Source organism: Pseudophryne corroboree, unplaced genomic scaffold (genome assembly GCF_028390025.1).
Source record: "Pseudophryne corroboree isolate aPseCor3 unplaced genomic scaffold, aPseCor3.hap2 scaffold_697, whole genome shotgun sequence".
In the NCBI taxonomy this organism is placed as follows: Eukaryota; Metazoa; Chordata; class Amphibia; order Anura; family Myobatrachidae; genus Pseudophryne; species Pseudophryne corroboree.
The window spans coordinates 7,061-31,091 of NW_026970281.1; the positions used below are offsets into that span (position 1 = coordinate 7,061).

At 47.2% G+C, this 24,031-nt stretch overlaps 23 non-coding genes and 3 pseudogenes across 23 annotated transcripts; 2 read left to right on the top strand and 24 right to left on the bottom strand.

Annotated features, from left to right (window-relative positions):
• Window positions 1–4,610: 4,610 nt before the first annotated feature.
• Window positions 4,611–4,789, bottom strand: LOC135038012 (U1 spliceosomal RNA; annotated as a pseudogene).
• Window positions 4,790–8,286: 3,497 nt separating this feature from the next.
• LOC135038058 (U1 spliceosomal RNA) lies at window positions 8,287–8,450 on the top strand. The gene has a single exon (XR_010232483.1). It is a non-coding gene; the product is annotated as a U1 spliceosomal RNA (small nuclear RNA).
• A 152-nt stretch (window positions 8,451–8,602) lies between these two features.
• Window positions 8,603–8,765, top strand: LOC135037966 (U1 spliceosomal RNA). Its single transcript, XR_010232400.1, has one exon. It is a non-coding gene; the product is annotated as a U1 spliceosomal RNA (small nuclear RNA).
• An 824-nt stretch (window positions 8,766–9,589) lies between these two features.
• LOC135037986 (U1 spliceosomal RNA) lies at window positions 9,590–9,752 on the bottom strand. Its single transcript, XR_010232420.1, has one exon. It is a non-coding gene; the product is annotated as a U1 spliceosomal RNA (small nuclear RNA).
• A 152-nt stretch (window positions 9,753–9,904) lies between these two features.
• LOC135038064 (U1 spliceosomal RNA) lies at window positions 9,905–10,068 on the bottom strand. The gene has a single exon (XR_010232489.1). It is a non-coding gene; the product is annotated as a U1 spliceosomal RNA (small nuclear RNA).
• A 674-nt stretch (window positions 10,069–10,742) lies between these two features.
• On the bottom strand, window positions 10,743–10,903 carry LOC135038014 (U1 spliceosomal RNA). Its single transcript, XR_010232442.1, has one exon. It is a non-coding gene; the product is annotated as a U1 spliceosomal RNA (small nuclear RNA).
• A 152-nt stretch (window positions 10,904–11,055) lies between these two features.
• On the bottom strand, window positions 11,056–11,219 carry LOC135038036 (U1 spliceosomal RNA). The gene has a single exon (XR_010232461.1). It is a non-coding gene; the product is annotated as a U1 spliceosomal RNA (small nuclear RNA).
• A 674-nt stretch (window positions 11,220–11,893) lies between these two features.
• On the bottom strand, window positions 11,894–12,056 carry LOC135037984 (U1 spliceosomal RNA). Its single transcript, XR_010232418.1, has one exon. It is a non-coding gene; the product is annotated as a U1 spliceosomal RNA (small nuclear RNA).
• A 152-nt stretch (window positions 12,057–12,208) lies between these two features.
• Window positions 12,209–12,372, bottom strand: LOC135038047 (U1 spliceosomal RNA). The gene has a single exon (XR_010232472.1). It is a non-coding gene; the product is annotated as a U1 spliceosomal RNA (small nuclear RNA).
• Window positions 12,373–13,046: 674 nt separating this feature from the next.
• LOC135037979 (U1 spliceosomal RNA) lies at window positions 13,047–13,209 on the bottom strand. The gene has a single exon (XR_010232413.1). It is a non-coding gene; the product is annotated as a U1 spliceosomal RNA (small nuclear RNA).
• A 152-nt stretch (window positions 13,210–13,361) lies between these two features.
• On the bottom strand, window positions 13,362–13,525 carry LOC135038065 (U1 spliceosomal RNA). Its single transcript, XR_010232490.1, has one exon. It is a non-coding gene; the product is annotated as a U1 spliceosomal RNA (small nuclear RNA).
• A 695-nt stretch (window positions 13,526–14,220) lies between these two features.
• Window positions 14,221–14,362, bottom strand: LOC135038006 (U1 spliceosomal RNA; annotated as a pseudogene).
• A 152-nt stretch (window positions 14,363–14,514) lies between these two features.
• On the bottom strand, window positions 14,515–14,678 carry LOC135038055 (U1 spliceosomal RNA). The gene has a single exon (XR_010232480.1). It is a non-coding gene; the product is annotated as a U1 spliceosomal RNA (small nuclear RNA).
• Window positions 14,679–15,352: 674 nt separating this feature from the next.
• LOC135037987 (U1 spliceosomal RNA) lies at window positions 15,353–15,515 on the bottom strand. The gene has a single exon (XR_010232421.1). It is a non-coding gene; the product is annotated as a U1 spliceosomal RNA (small nuclear RNA).
• A 152-nt stretch (window positions 15,516–15,667) lies between these two features.
• Window positions 15,668–15,831, bottom strand: LOC135038067 (U1 spliceosomal RNA). Its single transcript, XR_010232492.1, has one exon. It is a non-coding gene; the product is annotated as a U1 spliceosomal RNA (small nuclear RNA).
• A 674-nt stretch (window positions 15,832–16,505) lies between these two features.
• On the bottom strand, window positions 16,506–16,668 carry LOC135037967 (U1 spliceosomal RNA). Its single transcript, XR_010232401.1, has one exon. It is a non-coding gene; the product is annotated as a U1 spliceosomal RNA (small nuclear RNA).
• A 152-nt stretch (window positions 16,669–16,820) lies between these two features.
• On the bottom strand, window positions 16,821–16,984 carry LOC135038039 (U1 spliceosomal RNA). The gene has a single exon (XR_010232464.1). It is a non-coding gene; the product is annotated as a U1 spliceosomal RNA (small nuclear RNA).
• A 674-nt stretch (window positions 16,985–17,658) lies between these two features.
• LOC135037976 (U1 spliceosomal RNA) lies at window positions 17,659–17,821 on the bottom strand. The gene has a single exon (XR_010232410.1). It is a non-coding gene; the product is annotated as a U1 spliceosomal RNA (small nuclear RNA).
• A 152-nt stretch (window positions 17,822–17,973) lies between these two features.
• On the bottom strand, window positions 17,974–18,138 carry LOC135038007 (U1 spliceosomal RNA). The gene has a single exon (XR_010232438.1). It is a non-coding gene; the product is annotated as a U1 spliceosomal RNA (small nuclear RNA).
• A 671-nt stretch (window positions 18,139–18,809) lies between these two features.
• Window positions 18,810–18,972, bottom strand: LOC135037997 (U1 spliceosomal RNA). The gene has a single exon (XR_010232431.1). It is a non-coding gene; the product is annotated as a U1 spliceosomal RNA (small nuclear RNA).
• A 152-nt stretch (window positions 18,973–19,124) lies between these two features.
• Window positions 19,125–19,288, bottom strand: LOC135038070 (U1 spliceosomal RNA). The gene has a single exon (XR_010232495.1). It is a non-coding gene; the product is annotated as a U1 spliceosomal RNA (small nuclear RNA).
• Window positions 19,289–19,959: 671 nt separating this feature from the next.
• On the bottom strand, window positions 19,960–20,122 carry LOC135037968 (U1 spliceosomal RNA). The gene has a single exon (XR_010232402.1). It is a non-coding gene; the product is annotated as a U1 spliceosomal RNA (small nuclear RNA).
• Window positions 20,123–20,274: 152 nt separating this feature from the next.
• Window positions 20,275–20,440, bottom strand: LOC135038075 (U1 spliceosomal RNA). The gene has a single exon (XR_010232498.1). It is a non-coding gene; the product is annotated as a U1 spliceosomal RNA (small nuclear RNA).
• A 972-nt stretch (window positions 20,441–21,412) lies between these two features.
• LOC135038027 (U1 spliceosomal RNA) lies at window positions 21,413–21,576 on the bottom strand. The gene has a single exon (XR_010232452.1). It is a non-coding gene; the product is annotated as a U1 spliceosomal RNA (small nuclear RNA).
• Window positions 21,577–22,270: 694 nt separating this feature from the next.
• Window positions 22,271–22,412, bottom strand: LOC135038071 (U1 spliceosomal RNA; annotated as a pseudogene).
• A 152-nt stretch (window positions 22,413–22,564) lies between these two features.
• On the bottom strand, window positions 22,565–22,728 carry LOC135038048 (U1 spliceosomal RNA). Its single transcript, XR_010232473.1, has one exon. It is a non-coding gene; the product is annotated as a U1 spliceosomal RNA (small nuclear RNA).
• Window positions 22,729–24,031: the final 1,303 nt, after the last annotated feature.

The window sequence follows — 24,031 nt, forward strand, 5'->3', positions numbered from 1 at the left end:
AATGTACAAGTGATATATTAAAATCATCTTTCCAGCTTGAATTTCAATGATGCATTGGGGCAACGATTTTGTGAGAAACATCTTCACCCTTAAATAAAGATTTTCTTAATTCCTTACCTGTGTGCTAATTAGATATCACCTTGTTTTCACATTAAACAGACTTCCACATGAGAAAGCAGCAAGGATGCAGTGGCGTTAATGTTTCCTGGTGTCAACCTGTATTATTTCAGTAGATATTGAAATGAGGATGCATCTTGCTGCCTTTCCAATGAAGCAAGTTTAATTTAGTAATAGGTGAAAAACCATCCCTACAAATATGTTAATCAGATACTTGGCTTTGTGGACACTTTTCAGAGAACAAATTAGTTAGCATAAAAATAAAGCCAGAAAATGAAGAGCTGTTTAATCACTCAATTGGATTTTTCTGCCAGCATATTTCTTTTTCTCTGCAACCCACTGCTAAATTGTGCTTCCTAGCTGTTTTTATAAAATCACTGAATCAAATCTAACTCTGATTACATCAGAGAAGGCCAGGTACCCTACACCATAACAGGGGGTTTGAAATTTTGACTTGTCTACTTAAAGATCACCAAAATCTGATAACAAGGTCAATTAAGTCCCTGGGTGGAATTGAACCACCAACCTTTTGGTTAATAGCCTTACACACTAACTGATTGCGCCACAGCAACACTTTGCAAAAGTAGATACTGACAAAGGCTAATAAGCATTCATCTAGAACGATTCCTAGAAACATTTTAAAAAGTCAATAATGTGGAGAGTTTTTGTAAGATGTTTCTTCCATCAACCAATGAAGAAACACATTGGTACTTTCCCATGATGAGTGAGTGCTTCAGGATCTCTTGCACTTACATGTGCAGCAGAGTACTGTAATGGAAGCATGCTGGGTCCATAACCCAGAGGTAGGCAGATTGAAACTATCCTCTGCTATATGCATTTTTTTTTGTTAATTAAAGTAATCCAAAACTGGGATTGATATTTTTGCTCTTTTATTTTTACTTAAAGTACAATAACTTTTACCATTTTAATTTGTTTTAATAGTATATTGACAGTATTGTTTTCTTTCAAAAATCCAATTAATTTTCTTTACCCGATTATTAAAATGGTAATTGACAAAAGCAAACTACATTGTCACCAGAAGAGCAATACAAAATGTACAAGTGATATATTAAAATCATCTTTCCAGCTTGAATTTCAATGATGCATTGGGGCAACGATTTTGTGAGAAACATCTTCACCCTTAAATAAAGATTTTCTTAATTCCTTACCTGTGTGCTAATTAGATATCTCCTTGTTTTCACATTAAACAGACTTCCACATGAGAAAGCAGCAAGGATGCAGTGGCGTTGATGTTTCCTGGTGTCAACCTGTATTATTTCAGTAGATATTGAAATGAGGATGCATCTTGCTGCCTTTCCAATGAAGCAAGTTTAATTTAGTAATAGGTGAAAAACCATCCCTACAAAGATGTTAATCAGATACTTGGCTTTGTGGACACTTTTCAGAGAACAAATTTGTTATAAAAATAAAGCCAGAAAATGAAGAGCTGTTTAATCACTCAATTGGATTTTTCTGCCAGCATTTTTCTTTTTCTCTGCAACCCACTGCTAAATTGTGCTTCCTAGCTGTTTTTTTTTTAAATCACTTAATCAAATCTAACTCTGATTACATCAGAGAAGGCCAGGTACCCTACACCATAAGAGGGGGTTTGCAATTTTGACTTGTCTACTTAAATATCACCAAAATCTGATCACAAGGTCAATTACGTCCCTGGGTGGGATTGAACCACCAACCTTTTGATTAATAGCTGAACACACTAACCGATTGCGCCACAGAGACACTTTGCAAAAAGTACATACTGACAAAGACTAATAAGCATTCATCTAGAACGTTTCCTAGAAAAACTTTAAAAAGTCAATAATCTGGAGAGTTTTTGTAAGATGTTTCTTCCAGCAACCAATGAAGAAACACATTGGTACTTTCGCATGATGAGTGAGTGCTTCAGGATCTCTTGCACTTACATGTGTAGCAGAGTACTGCACTGGAAGCATGCTGGGCCCATAACCCAGAGGTAGGCAGATTGAAACTATCCTTTGCTATATGCATTTTTTTTGTTCATTAAAGTAATCCAAAACTGGGATTGATATTTTAGCTTTTATTTTTACTTAAAGTACAATAACTTTTACCATTTTAATTTGTTTTAATAGTATATTGACAGTATTGTTTTCTTTCAAAAATCCAATTAATTTTCTTTACCCGATTATTAAAATGGTAATTGACAAAAACAAACTACATTGTCACCAGAAGAGCAATACAAAATGTACAAGTGATATATTAAAATCATCTTTCCAGCTTGAATTTCAATGATGCATTGGGGCAACGATTTTGTGAGAAACATCTTCACCCTTAAATAAAGATTTTCTTAATTCCTTACCTGTGTGCTAATTAGATATCACCTTGTTTTCACATTAAACAGACTTCCATATGAGAAAACAGCAAAGATGCAGTGGCTTGGATTTTTGAAAGAAAACAATACTGTCAATATACTATTAAAACAAATTAAAATGGTAAAAGTTATTGTACTTTAAGTAAAAATAAAAGCTAAAATATCAATCCCAGTTATGAATTACTTTAATGTACAAAAAAATAATGCATATAGCAAAGGATAGTTTCAATCTGCCTACCTCTGGGTTATGGGCCCAGCATGCTTCCATTGCAGTACTCTGCTGCACATGTAAGTGCAAGAGATCCTGAAGCACTCACTCATCATGCGAAAGTACCAATGTGTTTCTTCATTGGTTGCTGGAAGAAACATCTTACAAAAACTCTCCAGATTATTGACTTTTTAAAGTTTTTCTAGGAAACGTTCTAGATGAATGCTTATTAGTCTTTGTCAGTATGTATTTTCTGCAAAGTGTCTCTGTGGCGCAATCGGTTAGTGTGTTCAGCTATTTATCAAAAGGTTGGTGGTTCAATCCCACCCAGGGACGTAATTGACCTTGTGATCAGATTTTGGTGATATTTAAGTAGACAAGTCAAAATTGCAAACCCCCTCTTATGGTGTTGGGTACCTGGCCTTCTCTGATGTAATCAGAGTTAGATTTGATTAAGTGATTTTATAAAAAAAACAGCTAGGAAGCACAATTTAGCAGTGGGTTGCAGAGAAAAAGAAAAATGCTGGCAGAAAAATCCAATTGAGTGATTAAACAGCTCTTCATTTTCTGGCTTTATTTTTATGATAACAAATTTGTTCTCAGAAAAGTGTCCACAAAGCCAAGTATCTGATTAACATCTTTGTAGGGATGGTTTTTCACCTATTACTAAATTAAACTTGCTTCATTGGAAAGGCAGCAAGATGCATCCTCATTTCAATATCTACGGAAATAATACAGGTTGACACCAGGAAACATTAACGCCACTGCATCTTTGCTGTTTTCTCATGTGGAAGTCTGTTTAATATGAAAACAAGGTGATATCTAATTAGCACACAGGTAAGGAATTAAGAAAATCTTTATTTAAGGGTGAAGATGTTTCTCACAAAATCGTTGCCCCAATGCATCATTGAAATTCAAGCTGGAAAGATGATTTTAATATATCACTTGTACATTTTGTATTGCTCTTCTGGTGACAATGTAGTTTGTTTTTGTCAATTACCATTTTAATAATCGGGTAAAGAAAATTAATTGGATTTTTGAAAGAAAACAATACTGTCAATATACTATTAAAACAAATTAAAATGGTAAAAGTTATTGTACTTTAAGTAAAAATAAAAGAGCAAAAATATCAATCCCAGTTTTGGATTACTTTAATTAACAAAAAAAAATGCATATAGCAGAGGATAGTTTCAATCTGCCTACCTCTGGGTTATGGACCCAGCACTTCCATTACAGTACTCTGCTGCACATGTAAGTGCAAAAGATCCTGAAGCACTCACTCATCATGGGAAAGTACCAATGTGTTTCTTCATTGGTTGATGGAAGAAACATCTTACAAAAACTCTCCACATTATTGACTTTTTAAAATGTTTCTATTAATCGTTCTAGATGAATGCTTATTAGCCTTTGTCAGTATGGACTTTTGCAAAGTGTTGCTGTGGCGCAATCAGTTAGTGTGTAAGGCTATTAACCAAAAGGTTGGTGGTTCAATCCCACCCAGAGACTTAATTGACCTTGTTATCAGATTTTGGTGATCTTTAAGTAGACAAGTCAAAATTTCAAACCCCCTGTTATGGTGTAGGGTACCTGGCCTTCTCTGATGTAATCAGAGTTAGATTTGATTCAGTGATTTTATAAAAACAGCTAGGAAGCACAATTTAGCAGTGGGTTGCAGAGAAAAAGAAATATGCTGGCAGAAAAATCCAATTGAGTGATTAAACAGCTCTTCATTTTCTGGCTTTATTTTATGCTAACAAATTTGTGCTCTGAAAAGTGTCCACAAAGCCAAGTATCTGATTAACACCTTTGTAGGGATGGTTTTTCACCTATTATTAAATTAAACTTGCTTCATTGGAAAGGCAGCAAGTGATGTCATCCAAGCAGTGGGTCAAAGTTGGCTTCAAACCTCGTCTGCTTATGAAAAGAGAAAAGGGGTATGCAGGGCATGGCGGCCTTTTGCGGTGCTTGGATGACCCCTAGTTCGCATTAAATAATGCAGTCGAGTTTCCCACATTTGGGGAAATCACAGGGGTCAGCATACCCAGAATGCAATGAATGAACCGCTCCCTGGGAGAACAGTCTTCATGACCATGGTATCTCCTATGCAAAATAAGTATGATTTGGGATAGGGCTGGGGAGGGCCGCTGCTCAGGCACATCTCTGTCAAGTAAAGGAGATTCAACTGAGGCAGCACAAGGGAACTCTCATCTGGGGACAACAACTGCAGGGAGAACACATATTTTCAGATGAACATGGGAGGGCAGAAGGCTGCCTAATACTGAAGCACCCCCAAACAACAAACCAAATGCAACAACTAGTGCAAGCATTCCTGGGGGAAGGCCTGCAGCAGATGGATTTGCATATGGCGATGTCATCCAAGCAGTGGGTCAAAGTTGGCTTCAACCCTCGTCTGCATATGAAAAGAGAAAAGGGGCGTGCAGGGCATGGCGGCCTTTTGCGGCACTTGTCTGACCCCTAGTTCACATTTCTTGCAGCAGCTGGGCACTGTAACAGCTCCAGAGCTGCTCTGTAAGGCAAGTAAAAGGGTGTGGGCCCTGCAGCACTACCTGTAGTTCGCATTGTGCGAGACCCCTAGTTCGCATTAAACACCCCCACCCTCCTTCGGTGTGGGGCTCATGTTGGCCATGCCCCAGCCCCTGAAGCATTCACGCTGATTTCTTGCAGCAGCTGGGCACTGTAACAGCTCAAGAGCTGCTCTGTAAGGCAAGTAAAAGGGTGTGGGCCCTGCAGCACTACCTGTAGTTTGCATTGTGCTTTGGAAGGCACAAAGTAAGCAGACGGGAAGAGAAGTCAGGATAGTGCACAAGGGTATAGACGGGAGGGGCTCAAGAAAAAAGAAGTGGAAACAGACAGCAAACTAGGCTTCCAATGCACAATGCAAACTACAGGTAGTGCTGCAGGGCCCACACCCTTTTACTTGCCTTACAGAGCAGCTCTGGAGCTGTTTAATCACTCAATTGGATTTTTCTGCCAGCATAATTTTTCTCTTACGTCCTAGAGGATGCTGGGGACTCCGTAAGGACCATGGGGGATAGACGGGCTCCGCAGGAGACATGGGCACTTTAAGAAAGACTTTAGATCTGGGTGTGCACTGGCTCCTCCCTCTATGCCCCTCCTCCAGACCTCAGTTTACTACTGTGCCCAGAGGAGACTGGGTGCTTTTCAGGGAGCTCTCCTGAGTTTCCTGACAGAAAGTATATTTGTTAGATTTTTTTATTTTCAGGGAGCCTGCTGGCAACAGACTCCCTGCATCGAGGGGCGGAGGGGAGAGATGCACACCTACTTCTGTGAGTTGATAGGCTCTGCTTCTTAGGCTACTGTACAGCATTAGCTCCAGAGGGATCGGTACGCAGGTCTCACCCTCGCCGTCCGTCCCAGCGCCGCGCCGCCGTCCCCCTCGCAGAGCCGGAAGATAGAAGCCGGGTGAGTATGAGAAGAAAAGAAGACTTCAGAGGCGGCGGAAGACTTCATGATCTTCACTGAGGTAACGCACAGCAGTAAAGCTGTGCTCCATTGCTCCCATACACCTCTCACACGGCAGTCAGTGTAAGGGTGAAGGGCGCAGGGGGGACGCCCTGGGCAGCAATATAGACCTCTCTTTGGCAAAATAAATATATATGCAGCTAGGCACTGTATATATATATAAGAGCCCCCGCCTTTTTTTTACTATATTTGAGCGGGACAGAAGCCCGTCGCTGAGGGGGTGGGGCTTCTCCCTCAGCACTCACCAGCGCCATTTTCTCCACAGCACCGCTGAGGGGAAGCTCCACGGACTCTCCCCTGCTTATACCACGGTAGAAAGAGGGTCTTAAAGAAGAGGGGGGCACATAATTAGGCGCATATATATATGGAAATACAGCGCTACTGGGTAAACATAAAATTATTGTGTTTTTTTCCTGGGTCATATAGCGCTGGGGTGTGTGCTGGCATACTCTCTCTCTCTGTCTCTCCAAAGGGCCTTGTTGGGGAACTGTCCTCAGATAAGAGGATTCCCTGAGTGTATGGTGTGTCGGTACACGTGTGTCGACATGTCTGAGGTAGAAGGCTCTCCTAGAGAGGAGCAGGAGCAAATTAATGTGGTGTCTCCATCGACAACGCCGACACCTGACTGGATGGATATGTGGAATGTTTTAAGTGCTAATGTAAACTTATTACACAAGAGATTAGACAAAGCTGAAGCTAGGGAACAGTCAGGGAGTCAACCCATGCCTGTCCCTATGTCGCAGGGACCTTCGGGGTCTCAAAAGCGCCCACTATCCCAAATAGTTGACACAGATACCGACACGGATTCTGACTCCAGTGTCGACTACGATGATGCAAAGTTACAGCCAAAATTGGCTAAATGTATTCGATATATGATTATTGCACTAAAAGATGTTTTGCACATCACAGAGTCCCCTGTCCCTGACACGAGGGTACACATGTATAAGGGAAAGAAACCTGAGATAACCTTTCCCCCCTCACATGAGTTGAACGAATTATGTGAAAAAGCTTGGGAATCTCCAGACAAAAAGCTGCAGATTCCCAAAAGGATTCTTATGGCGTATCCTTTCCCGCCAATGGACAGGATACGGTGGGAATCCTCCCCTAGGGTGGATAAAGCATTGACACGCTTATCCAAAAAGGTAGCGCTGCCATCCCAGGATACGGCTACCATCAGGGACCCTGCTGACCGCAAGCAGGAGGTTACCCTAAAGTCCATTTACACACATTCTGGTACCTTACTCAGACCGGCAATTGCGTCGGCCGGGGTTGTAGCGCGGTGGCAGCGGAATTGCAGACCCGTCCTCAATTCCTGCTAAAAGTGGAATCATCCTTTCATATGAACCAACCTATTGTGATGCCTGTGGCTACGCGTGACTTGGAGGATTCCGAGTCCCTTGATGTGGTCAGGGCTTTGAAAATTTACGTGGCCAGAACGGCTAGAGTCAGAAAAACAGAAGCACTGTTTGTCCTGTATGCAGCCAACAAGATTGGCACCCCTGCTTCAAAGCAGACTATTGCTCTCTGGATCTGTAACACGATTCAGCAGGCGCATTCTATGGCGGCAAATCCATCTGCGAACTACAGGTAGTGCTGCAGGGCCCACACCCTTTTACTTGCCTTACAGAGCAGCTCTGGAGCTGTTACAGTGCCCAGCTGCTGCAAGAATTCAGCTTGAATGCTTCAGGGGCTGGGGCATAGCCAACATGAGCCCCACACCAAAGGAGGGTGGAGGTGTTTAATGCAAACTAGGGGTCAGCCAAGCGCCGCAAAAGGCCACCATGCCCTGCACGCCCCTTTTCTCTTTTCATATGCAGACGAGGGTTGAAGCCAACTTTGACCAACTGCTTGGATGACATCACCATATGCAAATCCATCTGCGGCAGGCCTTCCCCCAGGAATGCTTGCACTAGTTGTTGCATTTGGTTTGTTGTTTGGGGGTGCTTCAGTATTAGGCAGCCTTCTGCCCTCCCATGTTCATCTGAAAATATATGTTCTCCCTGCAGTTGTTGTCCCAAGATGAGAGTTCCCTTGTGCTGCCTCAGTTGAATCTCCTTTACTTGACAGAGATGTGCATGAGCAGCGGCCCTCCCCAGCCCTATTCCAAATCATACTTATTTTGCATAGGAGATACCATGGTCATGAAGATTTTTCTCCCAGGGTGAGGTTCATTCATTGCATTTTGGGTATGCTGACCCCTGTGATTTCCCCAAATGTGGGAAACTCGACTGCATTATTTGTGGTAGTGGGAGGCTGTGTTTGTGATTTCTTCTGGTCAGCTCTGGTAAAAGTCAGATTTCTTTGTTTCAGATTTTCCTTTAGCCTTGTTCTTCTTTCGAGAGTTCCCTTGTGCTGCCTCAGTTGGATCTCCTTCACTTAACAGGGGGGTGCCCGAGCAGCGACCCTCCCCAGCTCTAGCCCAACTCCTACTTACCTGCCAGGTGAGATACTATGATCATGAAGGTGCTTCTCCCAGGGCAAGGCTCACCCATTGCACTCTGGGTGTGCTGCCCCTGCGATTTCCCCAAATGTGGGAAACTTGACTGCATAATTTGTGTTTCCCCTGGTCGGCTCTCGTATAATTCAGATCTCTTTGTCTCAGATCTCTCTCCAGCCTAGTTTGCTGTCTGTTTCCACTTCTCTTTTCTTCAGCCGCTCCCTTCTATACCCTTGTGCACTATCCTGACTTCTCCTCCCGTCTGCTTACTTTGTGCCTTCCAATGCACAATGCAAACTACAGGTAGTGCTGCAGGGCCCACACCCTTTTACTTGCCTTACAGAGCGTCTCTGGAGCTGTTACAGTGCCCAGCTGCTGCAAGAAATCTGCTTGAATGCTTCAGGGGATGGGACATGGCCAACATGAGCCCCACACCAAAGGAGGGTGGAGCAGAAGGCTGCCTAATACTGAAGCACCCCCAAACAACAAACCAAATGCAACAACTAGTGCAAGCATTCCTGGGGGAAGGCCTGCCGCAGATGGATTTGTGGTGATGTCATCCAAGCAGTTGGTCAAAGGTGGCTTCAACCCTCGTCTGCATATGAAAACAGAAAAGGGGCGTGCAGGGCATGGTGGCCTTTTGCGGCGCTTGACTGACCCCTAGTTTGCATTAAACACCTCCACCCTCCTTCGGTGTGGGGCTCATGTTGGCTATGCCCCAGCCCCTGAAGCATTCAAGCTGATTTCTTGCAGCAGCTGGCCACTGTAACAGCTCCAGAGCTGCTCTGTAAGGCAAGTAAAAGGGTGTGGGCCCTGCAGCACTACCTGTAGTTTGCATTGTGCATTGGAAGGCACAAAGTAAGCAGACGGGAGGAGAAGTCAGGATAGTGCACAAGGGTATAGAAGGGAGCGGCTGAAGAAAAGAGAAGTGGAAACAGACAGCAAACTAGGCTGGAGAGAGACCTGAGACAAAGAGATCTGAATTATACGAGAGCCGACCAGGGGAAACACAAATTATGCAGTCAAGTTTCCCACATTTGGGGAAATCGCAGGAGCAGCACACCCAGAGTACAATGGGTGAGCCTTGCCCTGGGAGAAGCACCTTCATGATCATAGTATCTCACCTGGCAGGTAAGTAGGAGTTGGGCTAGAGCTGGGGAGGGTCGCTGCTCGGGTACCCCCCTGTAAAGTGAAGGAGATCCAACTGAGGCAGCACAAGGGAACTCTCGAAAGAAGAACAAGGCTAAAGGAAAATCTGAGACAAAGAAATCTGACTTTTACCAGAGCTGACCAGAAGAAATCACAAACACAGCCTCCCACTACCACAAATAATGCAGTCAAGTTTCCCACATTTGGGGAAATCACAGGGGTCAGCATACCCAAAATACAATGAATAAACCTCACCCTGGGAGAAAAATCTTCATGACCATGGTATCTCCTATGCAAAATAAGTATGATTTGGAATAGGGCTGGGGAGGGCCGCTGCTCATGCACATCTCTGTCAAGTAAAGGAGATTTAACTGAGGCAACACAAGGGAACTCTCATCTGGGGACAACAACTGCAGGGAGAACATATATTTTCAGATGAACATGGGAGGGCAGAAGGCTGCCTAATACTGAAGCACCCCCAAACAACAAACCAAATGCAACAACTAGTGCAAGCATTCCTGGGGGAAGGCCTGCCGCAGATGGATTTGCATATGGTGATGTCATCCAAGCAGTGGGTCAAAGTTGGCTTCAACCCTCGTCTGCATATGAAAAGAGAAAAGGGGCGTGCAGGGCATGGTGGCCTTTTGCGGCGCTTGGCTGACCCCTAGTTTGCATTAAACACCTCCACCCTCCTTTGGTGTGGGGCTCATGTTGGCTATGCCCCAGCCCCTGAAGCATTCAAGCTGATTTCTTGCAGCAGCTGGGCACTGTAACAGCTCCAGAGCTGCTCTGTAAGGCAAGTAAAAGGGTGTGGGCCCTGCAGCACTACCTGTAGTTCGCATTGTGCGTTGGAAGGCACAAAGTAAGCAGACAGGAGGAGAAGTCAGGATAGTGCGCAAGGGCATAGAAGGGAGCGGCTCAAGAAAAGAGAAGTGGAAACAGACAGCAAACTAGGCTGGAGAGAGACCTGAGACAAAGAGATCTGAATTATACGAGAGCCGACCAGGGGAAACACAAATTATGCAGTCAAGTTTCCCACATTTGGTGAAATCGCAGGAGCAGCACACCCAGAGCAATGGGTGAGCCTTGCCCTGGGAGAAGCACCTTCATGATCATAGTATCTCACCTGGCAGGTAAGTAGGAGTTGGGCTAGAGCTGGGGAGGGTCGCTGCTCGGGTACCCCCCTGTAAAGTGAAGGAGATCCAACTGAGGCAGCACAAGGGAACTCTCGAAAGAAGAACAAGGCTAGAGGAAAATCTGAGACAAAGAAATCTGACTTTTACCAGAGCTGACCAGAGGAAAGCACAAACACAGTCCCCCACTACCACAAATAATGCAGTCAAGTTTCCCACATTTGGGGAAATCACAGGGGTCAGCATACCCAAAATGCAATGAATGAACCTCACCCTGGGAGAACAATCTTCATGACCATGGTATCTCCTATGCAAAATAAGTATGATTTGGAATAGGGCTGGGGAGGGCCGCTGCTCATGCACATCTCTGTCAAGTAAAGGAGATTCAACTGAGGCAGCACAAGGGAACTCTCATCTGGGGACAACAACTGCAGGGAGAACACATATTTTCAGATGAACATGGGAGGGCAGAAGGCTGCCTAATACTGAAGCACCCCCAAACAACAAACCAAATGCAACAACTAGTGCAAGCATTCCTGGGGGAAGTTCTGCAGAAGACGGATTTGCATACGGTGATGTCATCCAAGCAGTGGGTCAAAGTTGGCTTCAACCCTCATCTGCATATGAAAAGAGAAAAGGGGCGTGCAGGGCATGGCGGCCTTTTGCGGTGCTTGGATGACCCCTAGTTCGCATTAAACACCTCCACCCTCCTTTGGTGTGGGGCTCATGTTGGCCATGCCCCATCCCCTGAAGCATTCAAGCAGATTTCTTGCAGCAGCTGGGCACTGTAACAGCTCCAGAGCTGCTCTGTAAGGCAACTAAAAGGGTGTGGGCCCTGCAGCACTACCTGTAGTTTGCATTGTGCATTGGAAGGCACAAAGTAAGCAGACGGGAGGAGAAGTCAGGATAGTGCATAAGGGTATAGAAGGGAGCGGCTGAAGAAAAGAGAAGTGGAAACAGACAGCAAACTAGGCTGGAGAGAGACCTGAGACAAAGAGATCTGAATTATACGAGAGCCGACCAGGGGAAACACAAATTATGCAGTCAAGTTTCCCACATTTGGGGAAATCGCAGGGGCAGCACACCCAGAGTGCAATGGGTGAGCCTTGCCCTGGGAGAAGCACCATCATGATCATAGTATCTCACCTGGCAGGTAAGTAGGAGTTGGGCTAGAGCTGGGGAGGGTCTCTGCTCGGGCACCCCCCTGTCAAGTGAAGGAGATCCAACTGAGGCAGCACAAGGGAACTCTCAAAAGAAGAACAAGGCTAGAGGAAGATCTGAAACAAAGAAATCTGACTTTTACCAGAGCTGACCAGAGGAAAACACAAACACAGTCCCCCACTACCACAAATAAAGCAGTCGAGTTTCCCACATTTGGGGAAATCACAGGGGTCAGCATACCCAGAATGCAATGAATGAACCTCACCCTGGGAGAATAATCTTCATGACCATGGTATCTCCTATGCAAAATAAGTATGATTTGGGATAGAGCTGGGGTGGGCCGCTGCTCAGGCACATCTCTGTCAAGTTAAGGAGATTCAACTGAGGCAGCACAAGGGAACTCTCATCTGGGGACAACAACTGCAGGGAGAACACATATTTTCAGATGAACATGGGAGGGCAGAAGGCTGCCTAATACTGAAGCACCCCCAAACAACAAACCAAATGCAACAACTAGTGCAAGCATTCCTGGGGGAAGGCCTGCCGCAGATGGATTTGCATATGGTGATGTCATCCAAGCAGTGGGTCAAAGTTGGCTTCAACCCTCGTCTGCATATGAAAACAGAAAAGGGGCGTGCAGGGCATGGTGGCCTTTTGCGGCGCTTGTCTGACCCCTAGTTTGCATTAAACACCTCCACCCTCCTTCGGTGTGGGGCTCATGTTGGCTATGCCCCAGCCCCTGAAGCATTCAAGCTGATTTCTTGCAGCAGCTGGGCACTGTAACAGCTCCAGAGCTGCTCTGTAAGGCAAGTAAAAGGGTGTGGGCCCTGCAGCACTACCTGTAGTTTGCATTGTGCATTGGAAGGCACAAAGTAAGCAGACGGGAGGAGAAGTCAGGATAGTGCACAAGAGTATAGAAGGGAGCGGCTGAAGAAAAGAGAAGTGGAAACAGACAGCAAACTAGGCTGGAGAGAGACCTGAGACAGAGAGATCTGAATTATACGAGAGCCGACCAGGGGAAACACAAATTATGCAGTCAAGTTTCCCACATTTGGGGAAATTGCAGGAGCAGCACACCCAGAGTACAATGGGTGAGCCTTGCCCAGGGAGAAGCACCTTCATGATCATAGTATCTCACCTGGCAGGTAAGTAGGAGTTGGGCTAGAGCTGGGGAGGGTCGCTGCTCGGGTACCCCCCTGTAAAGTGAAGGAGATCCAACTGAGGCAGCACAAGGGAACTCTCGAAAGAAGAACAAGGCTAAAGGAAAATGTGAGACAAAGAAATCTGACTTTTACCAGAGCTGACCAGAGGAAAGCACAAACACAGTCTCCCACTACCACAAATAATGCAGTCAAGTTTCCCACATTTGGGGAAATCACAGGGGTCAGCATACCCAAAATGCAATGAATGAACCTCACCCTGGGAGAAAAATCTTCATGACCATGGTATCTCCTATGCAAAATAAGCATGATTTGGAATAGGGCTGGGGAGGGCCGCTGCTCATGCACATCTCTGTCAAGTAAAGGAGATTCAACTGAGGCAGCACAAGGGAACTCTCATCTTGGGTCAACAACTGCAGGGAGAACACATATTTTCAGATGAACATGGGAGGGCAGAAGGCTGCCTAATACTGAAGCACCCCCAAACAACAAACCAAATGCAACAACTAGTGCAAGCATTCCTAGGGGAAGTTCTGCAGAAGACGGATTTGCATACGGTGATGTCATCCAAGCAGTGGGTCAAAGTTGGCTTCAACCCTCATCTGCATATGAAAAGAGAAAAGGGGCGTGCAGGGCATGGCGGCCTTTTGCGGTGCTTGGATGACCCGTAGTTCGCATTAAACACCTCCACCCTCCTTTGGTGTGGGGCTCATGTTGGCCATGCCCCATCCCCTGAAGCATTCAAGCTGATTTCTTGCAGCAGCTGGGCACTGTAACAGCTCCAGAGCTGCTCTGTAAGGCAAGTAAAAGGGTGTGGGCCCTGCAGCACTACCTGTAGTTTGCATTGTGCATTGGAAGGCACAAAGTAAGCAGACGGGAGGAGAAGTCAGGATAGTGCACAAGGGTATAGAAGGGAGCGGCTGAAGAAAAGAGAAGTGGAAACAGACAGCAAACTAGGCTGGAGAGAGACCTGAGACAAAGAGATCTGAATTATATGAGAGCCGACCAGGGGAAACACAAATTATGCAGTCAAGTTTCCCACATTTGGGGAAATCGCAGGAGCAGCACACCCAGAGTACAATGGGTGAGCCTTGCCCTGGGAGAAGCACCTTCATGATCATAGTATCTCACCTGGCAGGTAAGTAGGAGTTGGGCTAGAGCTGGGGAGGGTCGCTGCTCGGGTACCCCCCTGTAAAGTGAAGGAGATCCAACTGAGGCAGCACAAGGGAACTCTCGAAAGAAGAACAAGGCTAAAGGAAAATCTGAGACAAAGAAATCTGACTTTTACCAGAGCTGACCAGAGGAAAGCACAAACACAGTCTCCCACTACCACAAATAATGCAGTCAAGTTTCCCACATTTGGGGAAATCACAGGGGTCAGCATACCCAAAATGCAATGAATGAACCTCACCCTGGGAGAAAAATCTTCATGACCATGGTATCTCCTATGCAAAATAAGTATGATTTGGAATAGGGCTGGGGAGGGCCGCTGCTCATGCACATCTCTGTCAAGTAAAGGAGATTCAACTGAGGCAGCAAAAGGGAACTCTCATCTTGGGACAACAACTGCAGGGAGAACACATATTTTCAGATGAACATGGGAGGGCAGAAGGCTGCCTAATACTGAAGCACCCCCAAACAACAAACCAAATGCAACAACTAGTGCAAGCATTCCTGGGGGAAGGCCTGCCGCAGATGGATTTGCATATGGTGATGTCATCCAAGCAGTGGGTCAAAGTTGGCTTCAACCCTCGTCTGCATATGAAAACAGAAAAGGGGCGTGCAGGGCATGGTGGCCTTTTGCGGCGCTTGTCTGACCCCTAGTTTGCATTAAACACCTCCACCCTCCTTCGGTGTGGGGCTCATGTTGGCTATGCCCCAGCCCCTGAAGCATTCAAGCTGATTTCTTGCAGCAGCTGGGCACTGTAACAGCTCCAGAGCTGCTCTGTAAGGCAAGTAAAAGGGTGTGGGCCCTGCAGCACTACCTGTAGTTTGCATTGTGCATTGGAAGGCACAAAGTAAGCAGACGGGAGGAGAAGTCAGGATAGTGCACAAGGGTATAGAAGGGAGCGGCTGAAGAAAAGAGAAGTGGAAACAGACAGCAAACTAGGCTGGAGAGAGACCTGTGACAAAGAGATCTGAATTATACGAGAGCCGACCAGGGGAAACACAAATTATGCAGTCAAGTTTCCCACATTTGGGGAAATCGCAGGAGCAGCACACCCAGAGTACAATGGGTGAGCCTTGCCCTGGGAGAAGCACCTTCATGATCATAGTATCTCACCTGGCAGGTAAGTAGGAGTTGGGCTAGAGCTGGGGAGGGTCGCTGCTCGGGTACCCCCCTGTAAAGTGAAGGAGATCCAACTGAGGCAGCACAAGGGAACTCTCGAAAGAAGAACAAGGCTAAAGGAAAATCTGAGACAAAGAAATCTGACTTTTACCAGAGCTGACCAGAGGAAAGCACAAACACAGTCTCCCACTACCACAAATAATGCAGTCAAGTTTCCCACATTTGGGGAAATCACAGGGGTCAGCATACCCAAAATGCAATGAATGAACCTCACCCTGGGAGAAAAATCTTCATGACCATGGTATCTCCTATGCAAAAAAAGTATGATTTGGAATAGGGCTGGGGAGGGCCGCTGCTCATGCACATCTCTGTCAAGTAAAGGAGATTCAACTGAGGCAGCACAAGGGAACTTTCATCTGGGGACAACAACTGCAGGGAGAACACATATTTTCAGATGAACATGGGAGGGCAGAAGGCTGCCTAATACTGAAGCACCCCCAAACAACAAACCAAATGCAACAACTAGTCCAAGCATTCCTGGGGGAAGTTCTGCAGAAGACGGATTTGCATACGGTGATGTCATCCAAGCAGTGGGTCAAAGTTGGCTTCAACCCTCATCTGCATATGAAAAGAGAAAAGGGGCGTGCAGGGCATGGCGGCCTTTTGCGGTGCTTGGATGACCCCTAGTTCGCATTAAACACCTCCACCCTCCTTTGGTGTGGGGCTCATGTTGGCCATGCCCCATCCCCTGAAGCATTCAAGCTGATTTCTTGCAGCAGCTGGGCACTGTAACAGCTCCAGAGCTGCTCTGTAAGGCAAGTAAAAGGGTGTGGGCCCTGCAGCACTACCTGTAGTTTGCATTGTGCATTGGAAGGCACAAAGTAAGCAGATGGGAGGAGAAGTCAGGATAGTGCACAAGGGTATAGAAGGGAGCGGCTGAAGAAAAGAGAAGTGGAAACAGACAGCAAACTAGGCTGGAGAGAGACCTGAGACAAAGAGATCTGAATTATACGAGAGCCGACCAGGGGAAACACAAATTATGCAGTCAAGTTTCCCACATTTGGGGAAATCGCAGGGGCAGCACACCCAGAGTGCAATGGGTGAGCCTTGCCCTGGGAGAAGCACCTTCATGATCATAGTATCTCACCTGGCAGGTAAGTAGGAGTTGGGCTAGAGCTGGGGAAAGTCGCTGTTCGGGCACCCCCCTGTCAAGTGAAAGAGATCCAACTGAGGCAGCACAAGGGAACTCTCGAAAGAAGAACAAGGCTAGAGGAAGATCTGAGACAAAGAAATCTGACTTTTTCCAGAGCTGACCAGAGGAAAGCACAAACACAGTCCCCCACTACCACAAATAATGCAGTCGAGTTTCCCACATTTGGGGAAATCACAGGGGTCAGCATACCCAAAATGCAATGAATGAACCTCACCCTGGGAGAACAATCTTCATGACCATGGTATCTCCTATGCAAAAAAAGTATGATTTGGGATAGGGCTGGGGAGGGCCGCTGCTCATGCACATCTCTGTCAAGTAAAGGAGATTCAACTGAGGCAGCACAAGGAAACTCTCATCTGGGGACAACAACTGCAGGGAGAACACATATTTTCAGATGAACATGGGAGGGCAGAAGGCTGCCTAATACTGAAGCACCCCCAAACAACAAACCAAATGCAACAACTAGTACAAGCATTCCTGGGGGAAGTTCTGCAGAAGACGGAATTGCATACGGTGATGTCATCCAAGCAGTGGGCCAAAGTTGGCTGGAACCCTCATCTGCATATGAAAAGAGAAAAGGGGTATGCAGGGCATGGCGGCCTTTTGCGGCGCTTGGATGACCCTTAGTTCGCATTAAACACCCCCACCCTCCTTCGGTGTGGGGCTCATGTTGGCCATGCCCCATCCCCTGAAGCATTCAAGCTGATTTCTTGCAGCAGCTTGGCACTGTAACAGCTCCAGAGCTGTTCTGTTAGGCAAGTAAAAGGGTGTGGGCCCTGCAGCACTACCTGTAGTTTGCATTGCGCATTGGAAGGCACAAAGTAAGCAGACAGGAGGAGAAGTCAGGATAGTGCACAAGAGTATAAAAGGGAGCGGCTCAAGAAAAGAGAAGTTGAAACAGACAGCAAACTAGGCTGGAGAGAGACCTGAGACAAAGAGATCTGAATTATACGAGACCTGACCAGGGGAAACACAAATTATGCAGTCAAGTTTCCCACATTTGGGGAAATCGCAGGGGCAGCACACCCAGAGTGCAATGGGTGAGCCTTGCCCTGGGAGAAGCACCTTCATGATCATAGTATCTCACCTGGCAGGTAAGTAGGAGTTGGGCTAGAGCTGGGGAGGGTCGCTGCTCGGGCACCCCCCTGTCAAGTGAAGGAGATCCAACTGAGGCAGCACAAGGAAACTCTCGAAAGAAGAACAAGGCTAGAGGAAGATCTGAGACAAAGAAATTTGACTTTTACCAGAGCTGACCAGAGGAAAACACAAACACAGTCCCCCACTACCAACAAATAAAGCAGTCGCGTTTCCCACATTTGGGGAAATCACAGGGGTCAGCATACCCAGAATGCAATGAATGAACCTCACCCTGGGAGAGTAATCTTCATGACCATGGTATCTCCTATGCAAAATAAGAATGATTTGGGATAGGGCTGGGGAGGGCCGCTGCTCATGCACATCTCTGTCAAGTAAAGGAGATTCAACTGAGGCAGCACAAGGGAACTCTCATCTGGGGACAACAACTGCAGGGAGAACACATATTTTCAGATGAACATGGGAGGGCAGAAGGCTGCCTAATACTGAAGCACCCCCAAACAACAAACCAAATGCAACAACTAGTGCAAGCATTCCTGGGGTAAGTTCTGCAGAAGACGGATTTGCATATGGTGATGTCATCCAAGCAGTGGGTCAAAGTTGGCTTCAACCCTCATCTGCATATGAAAAGAGAAAAGGGGCGTGCAGGGCATGGCGGCCTTTTGCGGTGCTTGGATGACCCCTAGTTCGCATTAAACACCCCCACCCTCCTTTGGTGTGGGGCTCATGTTGGCCATGCCCCATCCCCTGAAGCATTCAAGCTGATTTATTGCAGCAGCAGGGCACTGTAACAGCTCCAGAGCTGCTCTGAACGGCAAGTAAAAGGGTGTGGGCCCTGCAGCACTACCTGTAGTATGCATTGTGCATTGGAAGGCACAAAGTAAGCAGACGGGAGAAGTCAGGATAGTGCGCAAGGGCATAGAAGGGAGCGGCTCAAGAAAAGAGAAGTTGAAACAGACAGCAAACTAGGCTGGAGAGAGACCTGAGACAAAGAGATCTGAATTATACGAGAGCCGACCAGGGGAAACACAAATTATGCAGTCAAGTTTCCCACATTTGGGGAAATCGCAGGAGCAGCACACCCAGAGTGCAATGGGTGAGCCTTGCCCTGGGAGAAGCACCTTCCTGATTATAGTATCTCACCTGGCAGGTAAGTAGGAGTTGGGCTAGAGCTTGGGAGGGTCGCTGCTCGGGCACCCCCCTGTCAAGTGAAGGAGATCCAACTGAGGCAGCACAAGGAAACTCTCGAAAGAAGAACAAGGCTAGAGGAAGATCTGAGACAAAGAAATCTGACTTTTACCAGAGCTGACCAGAGGAAAGCACAAACACAGTCCCCCACTACCACAAATAATGCAGTCGAGTTTCCCAAATTTGGGGAAATCACAGGGGTCAGCATACCCAAAATGCAATGAATGAACCTCACCCTGGGAGAACAATCTTCATGACCATGGTATCTCCTATGCAAAATAAGTATGATTTGGGATAGGGCTGGGGAGGGCCGCTGCTCAGGCACATCTCTGTCAAGTAAAGGAGATTCAACTGAGGCAGCACAAGGGAACTCTCATCTGGGGACAACAACTGCAGGGAGAACACATATTTTCAGATGAACATGGGAGGACAGAAGGCTGCCTAATACTGAAGCACCCCCAAACAACAAACCAAATGCAACAACTAGTAAAAGCATTCCTGGGTGAAGGTCTGCAGAAGACGGATTTGCATACGGTGATGTCATCCAAGCAGTGGGCCAAAGTTGGCTGGAACCCTCATCTGCATATGAAAAGAGAAAAGGGTTATGCAGGGCATGGCGGCCTTTTGCGGCGCTTGGATGACCCCTAGTTCGCATTAAACACCTCCACCCTCCTTCGGTGTGGGGCTCATGTTGGCTATGCCCCAGCCCCTGAAGCATTCAAGCTGATTTCTTGCAGCAGCTGGGCACTGTAACAGCTCCAGAGCTGCTCTGTAAGGCAACTAAAAGGGTGTGGGCCCTGCAGCACTACCTGTAGTTCGCATTGTGCGTAGGAAGGCACAAAGTAAGCAGACGGGAGAAGTCAGGATAGTGCGCAAGGGCATAGAAGGGAGCGGCTCAAGAAAAGAGAAGTGGAAACAGACAGCAAACTAGGCTGGAGAGAGACCTGAGACAAAGAGATCTGAATTATACGAGAGCCGACCAGGGGAAACACAAATTATGCAGTCAAGTTTCCCACATTTGGGGAAATCGCAGGGGCAGCACACCCAGAGTGCAATGGGTGAGCCTTGCCCTGGGAGAAGCACCTTCATGATCATAGTATCTCACCTGGCAGGTAAGTAGGAGTTGGGCAAGAGCTGGGGAGGGTCGCTGCTCGGGCACCCCCCTGTCAAGTGAAGGAGATCCAACTGAGGCAGCACAAAGGAACTCTCGAAAGAAGAACAAGGCTAGAGGAAGATCTGAGACAAAGAAATCTGACTTTTACCAGAGCTGACCAGAAGAAAGCACAAACACAGTCCCCCCACTACCAACAAATAAAGCAGTCGCGTTTCCCACATTTGGGGAAATCACAGGGGTCAGCATACCCAGAATGCAATGAATGAACCTCACCCTGGGAGAGTAATCTTCATGACCATGGTATCTCCTATGCAAAATAAGTATGATTTGGGATAGGGCTGGGGAGGGCCGCTGCTCATGCACATCTCTGTCAAGTAAAGGAGATTCAACTGAGGCAGCACAAGGGAACTCTCATCTGGGGACAACAACTGCAGGGAGAACACATATTTTCAAATGAACATGGGAGGGCAGAAGGCTGCCTAATACTGAAGCACCCCCAAACAACAAACCAAATGCAACAACTAGTGCAAGCATTCCTGGGGGAAGGCCTGCAGCAGATGGATTTGCATACGGTGATGTCATCCAAGCAGTGGGTCAAAGTTGGCTTCAACCCTCGTCTGCATATGAAAAGAGAAAAGGGGCGTGCAGGGCATGGCGGCCTTTTGCGACGCTTGGATGACCCCTAGTTCGCATTAAACACCTCCACCCTCCTTCGGTGTGGGGCTCATGTTGGCTATGCCCCAGCCCCTGAAGCATTCAAGCTGATTTCTTGCAGCAGCTGGGCACTGTAACAGCTCCAGAGCTGCTCTGTACGGCAAGTAAAAGGGTGTGGGCCCTGCAGCACTACCTGTAGTTTGCATTGTGCATTGGAAGGCACAAAGAAAGCAGACAGGAGGAGAAGTCAGGATAGTGCACAAGGGTATAAAAGGGAGGGGCTCATGAAAAAAGAAGTGGAAACAGACAGCAAATTAGGCTGGAGAGAGACCTGAGACAAAGAGATCTGAATTATACGAGAGCCGACCAGGGGAAACACAAATTATGCAGTCAAGCTTCCCACATTTGGGGAAATCAGAGTGCAATGGGTGAGCCTTGCCCTGGGAGAAGCACCTTCATGATCATAGTATCTCACCTGGCAGGTAAGTAGGAGTTGGGCTAGAGCTGGGGAGGGTCGCTGCTCGGGCACCCCCCTGTCAAGTGAAAGAGATCCAACTGAGGCAGCACAAGGGAACGCTCGAAAGAAGAACAAGGCTAGAGGAAGATCTGAGACAAATAAATCTGACTTTTACCAGAGCTGACCAGAGGAAAGCACAAACACAGTCCCCCACTACCACAAATAATGCAGTCGAGTTTCCCACATTTGGGGAAATCACAGGGGTCAGCATACCCAGAATACAATGAATGAACCTCACCCTGGGAGAACAATCTTCATGACCATGGTATCTCCTATGCAAAATAAGTATGATTTGGGATAGGGCTGGGGAGGGCCGCTGCTCAGGCACATCTCTGTCAAGTAAAGGAGATTCAACTGAGGCAGCACAAGGGAACTCTCATCTGGGGACAACAACTGCAGGGAGAACACATATTTTCAGATGAACATGGGAGGGCAGAAGGCTGCTTAATACTGAAGCACCCCCAAACAACAAACCAAATGCAACAACTAGTGCAAGCATTCCTGGGGGAAGGCCTGCAGCAGATGGATTTGCATACGGTGATGTCATCCAAGCAGTGGGTCAAAGTTGGCTTCAACCCTCGTCTGCATATGAAAAGAGAAAAGGGGCGTGCAGGGCATGGCGGCCTTTTGCGGCGCTTGGATGACCCCTAGTTCACATTAAACACCTCCACCCTCCTTCGGTGTGGGGCTCATGTTGGCTATGCCCCAGCCCCTGAAGCATTCAAGCTGATTTCTTGCAGCAGCTGGGCACTGTAACAGCTCCAGAGCTGCTCTGTACGGCAAGTAAAAGGGTGTGGGCCCTGCAGCACTACCTGTAGTTTGCATTGTGCATTGGAAGGCACAAAGTAAGCAGACAGGAGGAGAAGTCAGGATAGTGCACAAGGGTATAAAAGGGAGGGCTCATGAAAAAAGAAGTGGAAACAGACAGCAAACTAGGCTGGAGAGAGACCTGAGACAAAGAGATCTGAATTATATGAGAGCCGACCAGGGGAAACACAAATTATGCAGTCAAGTTTCCCACATTTGGGGAAATCGCAGGAGCAGCACACCCAGAGTGCAATGGGTGAGCCTTGCCCTGGGAGAAGCACCTACATGATCATAGTATCTCACCTGCCAGGTAAGTAGAAGTTGGGCTAGAGCTGGGGAGGGTCGCTGCTCGGGTACCCCCCTGTCAAGTGAAGGAGATCCAACTGAGGCAGCACAAGGGAACTCTCGAAAGAAGAACAAGGCTAGAGGAAGATCTGAGACAAATAAATCTGACTTTTACCAGAGCTGACCAGAGGAAAGCACAAACACAGTCCCCCACTACCACAAATAATGCAGTCGAGTTTCCCACATTTGGGGAAATCACAGGGGTCAGCATACCCAGAATGCAATGAATGAACCTCACCCTGGGAGAACAATCTTCATGACCATGGTATCTCCTATGCAAAATAAGTATGATTTGGGATAGGGCTGGGGAGGGCCGCTGCTCAGGCACATCTCTGTCAAGTAAAGGAGATTCAACTGAGGCAGCACAAGGGAACTCTCATCTGGGGACAACAACTGCAGGGAGAACACAAATTTTCAGATGAACATGGGAGGGCAGAAGGCTGCCTAATAATGAAGCACCCCCAAACAACAAACCAAATGCAACAACTAGTGCAAGCATTCCTGGGGGAAGGCCTGCAGCAGATGGATTTGCATACGGTGATGTCATCCAAGCAGTGGGTCAAACAACAAACCAAATGCAACAACTATTGCAAGCATTCCTGGGGGAAGGCCTGCAGCAGATGGATTTGCATACGGTGATGTCATCCAAGCAGTGAGTCAAAGTTGGCTTCAACCCTCGTCTGCATATGAAAAGAGAAAAGGGGCGTGCAGGGCATGGCGGCCTTTTGCGGCGCTTGGATGACCCCTAGTTCGCATTAAACACCTCCACCCTCCTTCGGTGTGGGGCTCATGTTGGCTATGCCCCAGCCCCTGAAGCATTCAAGCTGATTTCTTGCAGCAGCTGGGCACTGTAACAGCTCCAGAGCTGCTCTGTACGGCAAGTAAAAGGGTGTGGGCCCTGCAGCACTACCTGTAGTTTGCATTGTGCATTGGAAGGCACAAAGTAAGCAGGCAAGGTCCAGAGAACAGTTAGAGGTCGGAGTAGCACTATCTCAAGTAGTACTACGACAGCACGGATGGATTCTAAATATTCCAAAATCGCAGCTGATTCCGACGACACGTCTGCTGTTCCTAGGGATGATTCTGGACACAGTACAGAAAAAGGTGTTTCTCCCGGAGGAGAAAGCCAAGGAGTTATCCGACATAGTCAGGAACCTCCTAAGACCAGGCCAAGTGTCAGTACAATGCACAATGGTCCTGGGAAAGATGGTGGCTTCTTACGAAGCGATTCCATTCGGCAGATTCCATGCAAGAACTTTTCAGTGGGATCTGCTGGACAAATGGTCCGGATCGCATCTTCAAATGCATCAGCGGATAACCCTGTCTCCAAGGACAAGGATGTCTCTCCTGTGGTGGTTACAGAGTGCTCATCTCCTAGAGGGCCGCAGATTCGGCATTCAGGATTGGGTCCTGGTGACCACGGATGCCAGCCTGAGAGGCTGGGGAGCAGTCACACAGGGAAGAAATTTCCTGGGCTTGTGGTCAAGCATGGAAACGTCACTTCACATAAATATCCTGGAACTAAGGGCCATTTACAATGCCCTAAGTCAGGCAAGACCTCTGCTTCAGGGTCAGCCGGTGTTGATCCAGTC